We start from the raw sequence: 11,578 nt of genomic DNA on the forward strand, positions 1-11,578 counted from the left end.
CATATAGCCGCTGCCGCGGGTCGCAGAGGAGAGGAAAATAGTATAAACAAAACAAAAAAAAAAAAAAAAAAGCTGCTTTGCACTGCATCGTTCGCCGGCAAGTTATATAAAAGCGGAGTGTATTACGAGTGACAAAGAGATCAAGGAGCATGTGTTCTATATGCTTTTAATTCTTAGTGGATGCATTGCAAAGGGGTGCATTTGGTTGTTTTTTGGAGTATAAGTGTCGCGCGCGGTCTATGAAGGAGTCCTGTGCCAGAAGTTGCATCACGAACGACCTTGACGAGAAAGGTAATAAGGTCATGGCTAATCCGTCGCGCTTATATATAACAAAGTACTACGAATGTGCGTGAGAAACTTAAGCTGGTTGTTAGGGAGCGTATATATACAGCGCTGGAAAGGCTGTTGCGGGTGGAATTTCGATCGTCACAATGTACATGTTCACTTAATACGAACTACCGGTTTGTTCGAACGGATGCCTTGCTCCCGTCTAGACTAACATATTAAAGAAGGCTCCGCTTAGTTCGTAGTCGACGTGATGCGAATACGTTTTCAGCTGTGTCTCGATCGATTTCAAAAATATCAATAGCTAGATCTATCCCATTTCGGATGAATAAAAAGTAGCATATCATCTATTATTGTAATGATTGCTGTTCATAATCCAAAAAGGTGCCAATTAGAAAAGACCAACTGACGGTTATGTATGCATGCACATAAGGTTTCGGTCACAAAAAGCATACAAACCAAGCATAAAGACTGACATATATGTCTCTAAACAAAAAAATACAGCATTCCATAATATTAAAGGAGCTCGAAATTTATGTCAACATGCGCGAAACGATAAAGAGCGAAGGAAACGTGAAATGGAGCGCAATATTCTGTGCCAGCTCTGTAACTTCCCAATTCTGTGTGTGTGCGCTCGTGTGTGTGTATGTGTGCTCTGGGTGCGTGCACGTGCGTGCGTGTGAATAGCACAATATCAACGCCGGTAAGCAACACATAGCCCGACATTTCACCCAGGGGTCGTAAGAGCCTGGCGCATTGTTTCAGTTCAGGCAGCTCATGCAGGAAGATGAGATGCGTTTGCAACATCTGCAGGATCCTGTGACGTGATGTGAAACCAAACTTTGTTTGCTGCGTCAGTAATAATGAACAGTTTGACGATAGTGTTCGAAAACGTACGGTCTGTGCACCTACGAAGGTGCTCATATTCCATCCCGATCGACAGTGTGACACTATCAAACTGAACAATGAAAAGTAGTTCGTTGATAAAATCTGAAGCGCTCGCCCGAGATCAGACCAAGATCTGCCCTTTTTCCGAGCGCTGCAAGATATAGTAGATGGCGACAGGGGATCACATGATCTCAAGCCACTTATTATATACGTTGCTCTTCAGCTCATTAATCTGAGAAATCTAGGTTTTATGGCTTGGTTTCAACACGATAACGTTAACTCTATCGTTAACGCTATCGCTAAGGCTCCATTCCGCAGAAAATCTGGCGTGGTCGGCATTGTGGGCGAGAAATCAATGGCATGGCTCTGGTGGATCTGGCACGCGGTACTTGGCAGGTGACATGGCCAGCCACTCATTGGTCGACGGCTTGTGTGACGTCACGAAACCACGTGGCATGGCAGGCGCGGCCATGTTGGGCTTCTCCTTTGAGGACTAAGAGAGAATTGAATTTCCCAAATGCTCTTAAGCGAGGAGTGAAACTCGCTACTCGCCACGCAGGCACGACCGTGCGGCTTGGCTAAAGCAGGGCTTTGTGTGTATCTATGTAGTGGTTGGCCTTCTACATAACTTGGTAGCTTACGACTGTATGCAAGTGCTTACGCGCGAAGTAACAGAGGCACAAATTAAATGGCAAAGGATTAGGCGAGTGGCAAAGTGCTTCAACCCGAACAAGGATCCGCATCAGCCGTGGACCACCATCAGCCTGGCGCCATTAAAGCTATCACGTCATCCCCCAAACGAGGAGCCTAAATTCCCCCCCCCCCTTTTTTTTTCGCTCTCTGCAGTTGGCGAACAAAAAATAAGAAAAAAGTTACAGGACTGCGCTTAGGTCTGCTTAAGAGCAGGAAGGGCGAAAGTCACTATCCTGGACTGTCTTGACTAACTGCATCCTCATTGTCATCCCTACTATCACCTCATCACTATAGTAACTATCAACTAAATCATGAGGTAACAGCGCGGAACGTGGACGGGAGCACAAGATTAGCAGACGACACAAAGAGCGCTGTCTACAGCGCGCTGGTTGAAAGACAGCGCTCTTTTGTGTCGTCTTCTAATCTTGTGCTCCCGTCCACGTTCCGCGCTGCTACCTCCAGATGCATAACCAACATGCCCAAGCTGCTATTCTAGGTATCAACTAAATGCATCGTCACTGTCATCGCTACTATCATCGTTATCAATGTCACAAACAGCATCGCCATTGTCATTGCTACTATTATCCTCACTAGAATTGCGATCGCTTTCTCCCGAGCCCGGCGTGGCATAGTGGTTTGCGCGCTCGGTTGGGGATCGGAAGGATAGTGTTTCGATTTTCGGTGGGTACATATTTTAAGGCGAAAGCTTTTCCGGGCTCCTGGGCTGGGGAGGTATACGCAGGAAAGTTTCGCAGTAAATGCTCGCACGAAATGGCTGTTTGGAAAGAAATCATGCCGTGGATACCCAGCAGCCATGACGTCTGCTCAGCACTAAATATAGCGGGTTCGCCAAACGCCCGTGCATCAAGCTCGTCTCTCGTTGAAGGCGTTACGTGAAAGAAGCTAGATGGAAGTGATTGAAAAGTCGACCTTCCGCTGCAGCGCCTTCATAAAGCGCATGCGAGCTTTCGTTCAGCGGTCCGTCTTAATGACTCCGTATATAACTGCAGTTTTAGACATGCGAACCAAGTAGCTGGACGAAGCGGTCATAAAAAGCTAGCCGACAATGCTGCACATATACGACGAGGAAAGTACTTCCATTAGCGAAACAAATTGACTCTTTCCGCCTCCGTACTTGTTCAGCTGGGGCGTGTCGGTGGCATGAGCAGATCACGTACGTATGTTCGGCAACGATTTTTACGCGATCATTGATGAGGCCATCTTCTGACGAAAGTTATAACCTGAAAGATCATAGTGAGAGATGATTTAGCTGTATGAGTGCAGTGGTTCATTTGTAAATGCGGAAAAAAGGAAGGAAAAGATCTTAGGCGTAGCAGTTGTCTACATAGCTCGGCACCGCAGTTGAGGCCGACGGAAATTAAAAATTAAGGGGATACTCAAACTCCACCTCAATGTAAGCCTTAGGTGCGAGCTAACAAAAGCTCCTTTCCTTCGCCGAGTCTACTTGATGGCTTTGCTGACCCCCTCTGTTCAACTTCTCCCTCCGCACCCCTATCCCGAGCAATCGCGTGCTTCGCCTCACAAGCTGTTTGCAACACTGCGAAAGGCAGGGACTCCTCCGCACAGTCAGGATGATGCGCACTATAATAGGTAATTGGGCTCATATGCGCCTTTCGCGCCCCAAACTGGTGGGGGCGACAGTATACGAGCACAATTATCTATTGTAGTGCGCCGAGGCGACCGACACGCAAGAGCACAATTATAGTGCGCATTATCCTGAATGGAGGCAGGACCGGGCCCACAGCATGCCTCACATAGAAGTGACGTGTGAACACGTAATACGCGGTCCCTGGACCGACGATCCGTTGTGTGAATAGGCTTGGCCCGCTGGCTAGGTATTCCTCGGTGTGTCGTTCTTCACGGCCACTGATGTGGCTCGAGCTAGCGGCGTGGATTTGGGTTCTGAGAGCAGAGCCCGAGCCCCATAGAGAACCTCCACAACGCTTAATGATATCGTGCTAAAAGGGCCTTGGATGGTATAGCGCGATTTGAAGCACAGAGGAGGATAGTACAGGGAGAAAAGATATATTCAGAGCTTGCGCACTATTCATAAAATAATACAAAAGTAGATTTGAGCCGTATCTGTTCTAGTACCTGCGCATAGTGGTAAAATTACTGCGTCCAAGTGACCACTGAAATTATCTGCAGCAACATTTCATATATAACAGCCCGCGCACGTGCGAGCAGGTGTTTCAGAGAATCCCGCCCCTTATATTTAAAAATAGCTTTTTGGTGTAATAAAATTAATTTTGATGCATAGTGTAGTAGCGCTGTTGAGGGATTTAATTTGATTTGAACGTACTTTTTTAATAGGACGGCTCCTGGCCATGGATGGGGGTAAAAGGGAGTAGGCAGAATCTTCATTGTTTGCACAGGTCGTCACTCAAATCATATTGCTTTGACCAGGCCACTAAGGGAGCCATACTTGGCAAATATCGTTTGTGTGTTAGCGTCAGTTCTTAGAAGGGAACGGTAGTTCAGGCGGTAGGGTTCGATCTCGGAGCGTCCAGTAGAAAAGGCAGGGCAATCCTAGAGAGATGACATATGCCGCCGCGCGTTAGAGTTGTACAGTGGGGGCACGTAATCATTTCCTCTGTATACTGACGCCAGCGGGCCATAATACGTGGCGTGTAAGTATCATGGGAGATGAGCTTATTCAAGAAGACTTCTTGACTTCGGGTCGAGATGGGTTTTTCGCGTAAAAGGTGGGTCTGGCGTGGCGGCCACCTGCATGCGATGCTGACTGAGGCTACGAAGACTGGTCCGTGTATAAGAAGTGCATAAGAAGGGGTGTGTTTCCCGCCCAAGATCGAGTAAGTATGAAGCAAGGGGTGCAGGGAAGTAAATGTGGACATCCCACCTGCCAAGGCAGCCACGGCGTGTGCCGCCGCATTGCCCCCTGACTCGTCCGAGTGACCTGGGGTCCACTGAATAACGACAGTTCTGGTCGCGAGTTGGTGGCGCTGTATGGCCGTAGCAGTTGCATCTTGCGAACCAGGAATAACGATTCCCTTCTAGGTTTCATGGGAATCAGTAGAACACGTATTGAATCAATTCCGGTGCAAGGCACTCCTGACAAGGCTCCCCAAATCGCGAGGAGTTCAGCATGAAGAGCGGTACCTTGAGGTAGATGGCAAGCATAAGCGCCTGAAAGGGAAGGGTTGTCATCGCATGCCCAGCCCATAGATGCAAATTCGTTAGTAATTGAAGCGTCAGTGTATATGTTAGTCGTAATAGGGATTCGCGCTTATCGATGATGGGCAGCGGGGAGCTCCTGGGGAATGACAAAAGCGCGGTTTATAGGCCGGTGATGGAGGCTTGTGACCTCTGGCATCTCCCAATGGGGAAGATATGCATATAGGGCTGGTGTTTTGTCGTTGCGCTGTTCATCCCAGGCCAGCAGGCGACGCCCTTGGACTGTGTTCTCTAGACGTATTCGATGACGCGTTTGTGACTCGGAAACGATGGTAGCGAATGGTGAAAGAGAGGCCAAACGCTCAAGTTCAGCTAAAGTGTGCTTAGGTAGACCGATAATAGTGCATAGCACCGTAATAGCAGTAAACCGGTAAATAGTGCGCGATGAAGGCGTTCGACCTCAACGAAGTCAATCTTCGACAGTTGGAGGACGGGTGTGTCATAGAGGATTTTTTCGACCGCAGCTGCTCGGGCCAGCGCACGGCAGGCATGTTGCCGCTCACCGCCGTGCCGGTTGGACAGGCGACGAACAGTGTGTAGTAGTGCTGGCCAAAGGCGGTGTAGCTGATAAACCCATTTCTGCTGACTGTTGCAGTTTGAGATGGGCAGGCCAAGAATGCAGATTTGCCCATTTGAAGAGGTTATGGTGTTGCCTCCACTGTGAAGATGGATCTGCATACTGGGGTTGGTTTTGTGTTTTCCGTCGATCAGAAAATAGATGCTTAACAGAGAACGGCGCAAACACAGGACAAAGAGAGGAACGAACAACTCAGGCGTTCTGTCCTGTGTTTGCGCTGTTTCCTTTTAGGCAATGTTAAGCCAAACTAGCCCGCAAAAACACACTCAGGAAACAGATAGATAACGTTAGATAGGTAGCTATAGTCAAGTCTAACAGTGAGCTTTCCAACCATTGCAGATACGCGATATTTAAATAATAATGATGACAATATTAATTGTTTCAAATGAATAAAAATGCGAAGTATCTGTCACATTTGTTATGTGGGCACCTGAACCGCGCCGTGAGGGAAGGGAGGAAGGTGGGAGTGAAAGCGGAGAGAAAGTGGTGCCGGAGGGCTGCGGAGTAATTTCGACCACCTGGGGATCTTCAACGTGCACTGACATCGTACAGCACACGGACGCATATCCGTTTCGCCTCCATCGAACCGCAGCCGCCGGAACGCTTTTTTGCTATTAAAAACCGAAAATTAAAAGGTGCTACTCTTGGCGTCAAACTTGAAGCATACCGCTCTCTAGTCAGACCAGTTCTCGAGTATGCCTCGGTAGTTTGGGACCCATGCTATAATAAGGATATTATCAAACTAGAGCTCATCCAGCGTCTTTCAGCCAGATTTCTTTTTTCTGATTACCGTTCAACATCTTCGGTCTCTAGCACGCTGAGTCAGCTTAAGCTAGAACCCCTTAAAGTACGCCGTCATGTCTCTAGGCTGAAATTCTTTCACATGCTGTATAAGAACAAGTCTGATTTGTCACGTGTTACCTGTATTTTTGCTGCACCCCATATATCTAGCAGACTGAACCACTCCAAAGTAGTAAGCCCATATTTCACCAGAACCAAACCTTACCACAATTCATACTTACCCCTCACAACACATCAGTGGAACCGTTTGCCTCAATTTATTGCTGAATGCACCAATGAAAATATGTTTGCTAAGCTCTTATTGCAGAACATATATGTAACCCCTCTCCTGCTTGGCCAGCGCTGCTGCCTGCAGTATTTGTAAATAAATAAATAAATGATAAACATTTTCGGCCGGCAGTGGCTCGCAGCTCCAGCCGAGATGTGACACGTGCGAAGCAGTGTGATCTGTTTCGATGGAAGTTGTTGAGTGGCTCCCTAGGCCCGAAATTCGCGAGATTTGTTCGTCAAAATTGCTCGAGCTACACAGCGAAGGATGAATTGCTACAAAGTGCCAGTTGCAATAGGCGCATACGTAATAGTTAAAAAGTTCACAATTAGAATTTAGCTACCAGGCCGTATCATGGTAACTACATTATTCATAAACTTTCCGATGTCCGTCAACACTGGTATTATTATGCCGTTATATAAAGTTGTATTTTTAGATCAAAAAGCTTTTTTTTTAATATTATTGGCGGCCTTATATGAAACGCTTAGTATAGTAGCTATATGTGTTTCACAAGCCGTTAGAAGCACTATTAAAGGCAAGAACGACCTGGGCCAACCAGCACGACGCGCACGGTATGGTTGCGTTTCTACATGTGTACACCGTAGTCGTCTGGCCCGTAGGAACATAGTGGCCTTTCTGAATGGCCCAAGTCGTCCACTGCCTTTAGTACTGTTCCAAATGGCTTGTAAAACTAAGTTAGACGTAAAACAAGGATGTCATGAAGCTTCGTCAACATTCATGACTGCCACGCACAATTTATTCCCTAAGTAGCCGGTCGTTAAAAATGTTTTATTTCCTGCAGTGAAACAGAAATCACGTCGCTGAATTATAATCTCAAAATTTTTGTTACTCTGGCTTGTTTTATGGAGTGAATAATAAAAGCCTAATTTCTTTTGAAGGTTTGGTCACTCAGTGGTGTCAGACAGGATCCGGTAGGCCATGGCCTTATACCCTTATTTTATCATTTGCGTTTCCTCAAAAGGCGCGCGGTACACGTTACACAAAATGCCGGGGTGGGGCGCCCGGCCTCATACCTCTAGGACGTCAAGGCCGGTCTCGAAACCGGCCGTGTGGGGACGTTTAGCGAAAATATTTACGACTGAGCCGCCATCTTTCGGCGTACACGTGCACTTTCTTTTTTCCTTGGCCCCCGGCTACCGCGGCGATGCTGTGATTATTTCCTGAGAAACTAGTGTATACACGGTATATACGTAGTGGCTAAAGTTACTTGGAGGCAGCAGGACGGCGCCATCTCTTGATACGCCGCCGAATGAAGCGACGCAAGTCGCAGCGCCAGATATCATAAGCGCGTGAAAGTTTCATACGGGTTTTCCGATATTACTGCTGCAATCGTAGCCAAACAGAAACTGAACTTTCCCATTTTGTGCGTAGGGATTTATTTATGAACGCGATCTTCATGTGTGCTGCAAGGTTCTGCCGTGACAATTATATCCGCAGATCCTTTTTCGGGACGCTGTTGTCCTCCGCTCGCCAAGAATGCGATGTTCCCGCTGCAGGCAGAGCCAGACCTCCTTCCATACCTTTGCAGTTACTTCATGGAGGCCCGGAACTATGTTGTTGTATGCGGCCGCTCAGCGTGCCAGCCGTACTTGGTACGCACACTCCACGAGCAGTAGGACGAACTGGTTAACGGCTACGCCTGCAACGGATTCAGGTATTGTCTGGTACGGTATTCCCGGAAGCTGGAAGAGATTAGCTACACGACGGAGAAAAGCTTCAGGAAGAAGACACTGCGAGAATATGTGCACAGTGTCCTCTCTACAACCACAAGTCGGACAAGTTGGTCGCAAGCTGGTCCATGTAAACGCTGGAGCCTTGATGGGGAGGACTCCCCTGGCGAAGCGGTACATAAAGGACGCTCTGCCTGCTTCCAAAAAAATCCGCTGTAATATACCGCCAGTTGGGCCTAACATTGACAAGGTCGTACTGGCGGAGGTGAGGAGGGAGACATGAGAGTCAGAAGCATAACTAATTCCTTTAGAGGAATCGAAACCACATCAATGTCCGCCTCCGCCTTACGGAGACGCTCAGGGCAGGTGAGCATAAAAAGATGGAGAGCCCGACCGTGGAACGCAATGAGAATATGCTCTGGGCGAAAAAGCGGAGTCGAGTACTCAGAAAAAACGAAGTCAGGCTTCGAGTTAGAGGCATGTCCGAGTTCAATGCCACTTGGGTCCACCTGGCGTGCAAGGCTGAGGCTACGATGCCCAGGTCGGAGATGCCAAGGCCTCCCCTGTCCCTAGGCAGCTTCACCACAAGTCTTTTGGCCTTGTCCGGAGCTCCACTCCACAAGAAACGAAAAAGGATCCGCTCCAGGCGGAGCTTCATCCGCGCCGACAGAGGCGTTACGCCGGCGACATAGGTCAGCACCGAGATCAGGAGGAACCGCGCGATAGTGGCCCGAGCCGTGAGCGGACACAAGAGCTTCTCATACTCTCTTGCCCTCGATTCAATTTTCTCTTGAGCAGAGGACCAATTCCTGTCTGAAAGACCTTCCGAATCAAAGTGAAAACCAAGGAGGCGGACTTCAGTCTTCACGGGAAGACCATGAGCAGGCTGAGGACTGGATGGTGCACAATCAAAATAGAGGGTGGCACTCTTCGACCTATTAAACTTAGCCCCACTCGCCTTACAGTACACCTCCATGACATCCAGAACGGAGGAGACAGAGGCCTCGTCCGGGACGACAATGGTTAGGTCATCTGCATAGGCAAAGATGGGAGCTGGTGGAGAGCCTGGCGGTAAGGAGCCGAGGTCCAGGGAGCATCGCGCGTGCACGTCTGCTGCCTGTGAAGGCTGAGGAGTGACTGATGAGAGGGGAGAGATGCCGAAGTTGAGGACGCGCGAGCAACGCAGGACTGCTCACTCCGGAGTAACACACGCTTGTGAAACGCTGCCCAGTGACGGCCGCCACGTCTGCAACTGACACGCCCCTCTTCTCTCACTGGGTGCATCTATGCGGCCGCTCCGCGCCCTCAGTGTTAAGTCGCGTGATGCGGATGTCGCCACTTTCCCTTCCTCCTCTTGAAGTTCACGAGGAGACGGATGGACAGATAGAGAGAGAGAGAGTGGCTTCTGCTGCAGCTATGCGGCCGCTCCGCCTCCTCAATGCTGAGCCGAGCGACGCGCGCGTCGCCACCTTCTCTTTGTCCACTTCAAGTTCACGGAGAGAGCGAAAGTGAGTGGCTTCGGACAGACATCGGCGAAATCCGTGATTGCGGCTAGTAGTGCTACGCACTAAAAAAATCCTCCACCGGCAATCGAACTCCTACCCCTCTGATCACTAGACAACCACCTTCAACAACTAGGCCACGCCGAGCACGTGAGAAGTATATCTTGGCGATCCTTGTCTAGCGTTCCTGCAACGTAGGCATGGCAACGTAGGGGCGCAACGATGACATCTTTAACCCAGTATCCAGGAGGGCTAGAAGAGCGCATTTTATTTGCTGCCAGCTATGGAGACTAAGCGCCGCAACGAGCGCGCGCCATCGCCACCGAGTGGAGCTGCTCACCTCGAATCCGGCACGGAAGCACTGTGATCGGCAGGGTTCTGGCAAATAAATACTACAGAAAATCAGCCTTATTGCGTTAAGGAGTCTTAAGCTCCTCAAGAATGTTTTTTCTTTTGTGGTGTATGGCTTAGTTTTTTTAGCAAGCTAGCTCATGCAATAAGGTAAAGGCCTGCTTTCTAGCCTTCAAAAGCATTAAGCGCAGAAAGAATCTGTGCTAATGCATGCTGTCTAGCTGGGCTGTGCACTACTTTCATTTTTCAAGTGTTGCCTAATGCAACTAGCTGCCATGGTACCAGCCATGCAGGCTGGTAGCAGATGTCAGTACATTTTCATTGGGATGTTTTCTTATGAGTGATACAGAAGGCACTATTGCAAGTGGAATGGAAAAGTGCTGTTTGCTTATGTCTGTGCCTGTACGTGGTCTATTGAATTCTGCTGCTTTTCGTGAACCCAGCGAAAGCAGTGGAACTGGAGGATACTAAAGCAAAATATGAATACGCCTCGCAAAAGTGCCTTCTTGAGAATGACTGTGTTTTTAATGTATTTGCATAATTTTCACAAAAAGGCAGCAAAGCAGACTTTGCAGAGTTATGAGTGCATGCTGGCATTTTGTTTTGTAGTGCTTCCTTGGAAGTTTCTTGTACAACTGATATATCAGACATGATCGCCATACGAATGTTTGTGTTATGCACACTGTGAAAAGTCTGCTCCATAAAAGCTGTTACCCAAGACTTTCATTCACCTGAGCAGAATTTAAATTTTTTCCCCATAGGACGTGCATGTTTTGTCCGACTGCTGACACAAACTAAGCAGCATTGTTATTTTGTTTACTTCTTGTTCATGCAGTCAGTATGTCAACATTAATCAAACGTTGTGTGTGTATGCATGTTAGTGTTTGCTTGATAATTAAAAAAAAGTGACATTACAACATATCTAAGCAATGTCAAGGAGTGAAACTTGAATCTATTTAGGCAACATTTTGCACTGCTTGGGGTTTTGAGCTGAATCGGGCCACCCTGGGTCGAATATCCACCTTCCTTGTTCAAAGATCATGAAGCTGAGGTGAGATATGCCCGTTCACTCAGCCGGCCACCTGGCGTTCCACATGTCGCTAATATGAGCTGCAAAAGCGCAGTGAAAACTGGTCTCTCTTCAACCAGTGGAGCCGGAGGAGGAGAGGCGTACATGTGAAAAAGGCAGATTGTAGCAACCGAAGGGGCTGCACAAGCCATCACCAATAGACACAGTGGTCTCGCTGAAGTTAACAGGATAAGACTACTGCAAATTACATCAATAACTGTGGCATCAAGCAGCATT

This window comes from Amblyomma maculatum, chromosome 5, assembly GCF_055883805.1.
Source record: "Amblyomma maculatum isolate TAMU_Amacu chromosome 5, ASM5588380v1, whole genome shotgun sequence".
NCBI lineage: Eukaryota > Metazoa > Arthropoda > Arachnida > Ixodida > Ixodidae > Amblyomma > Amblyomma maculatum.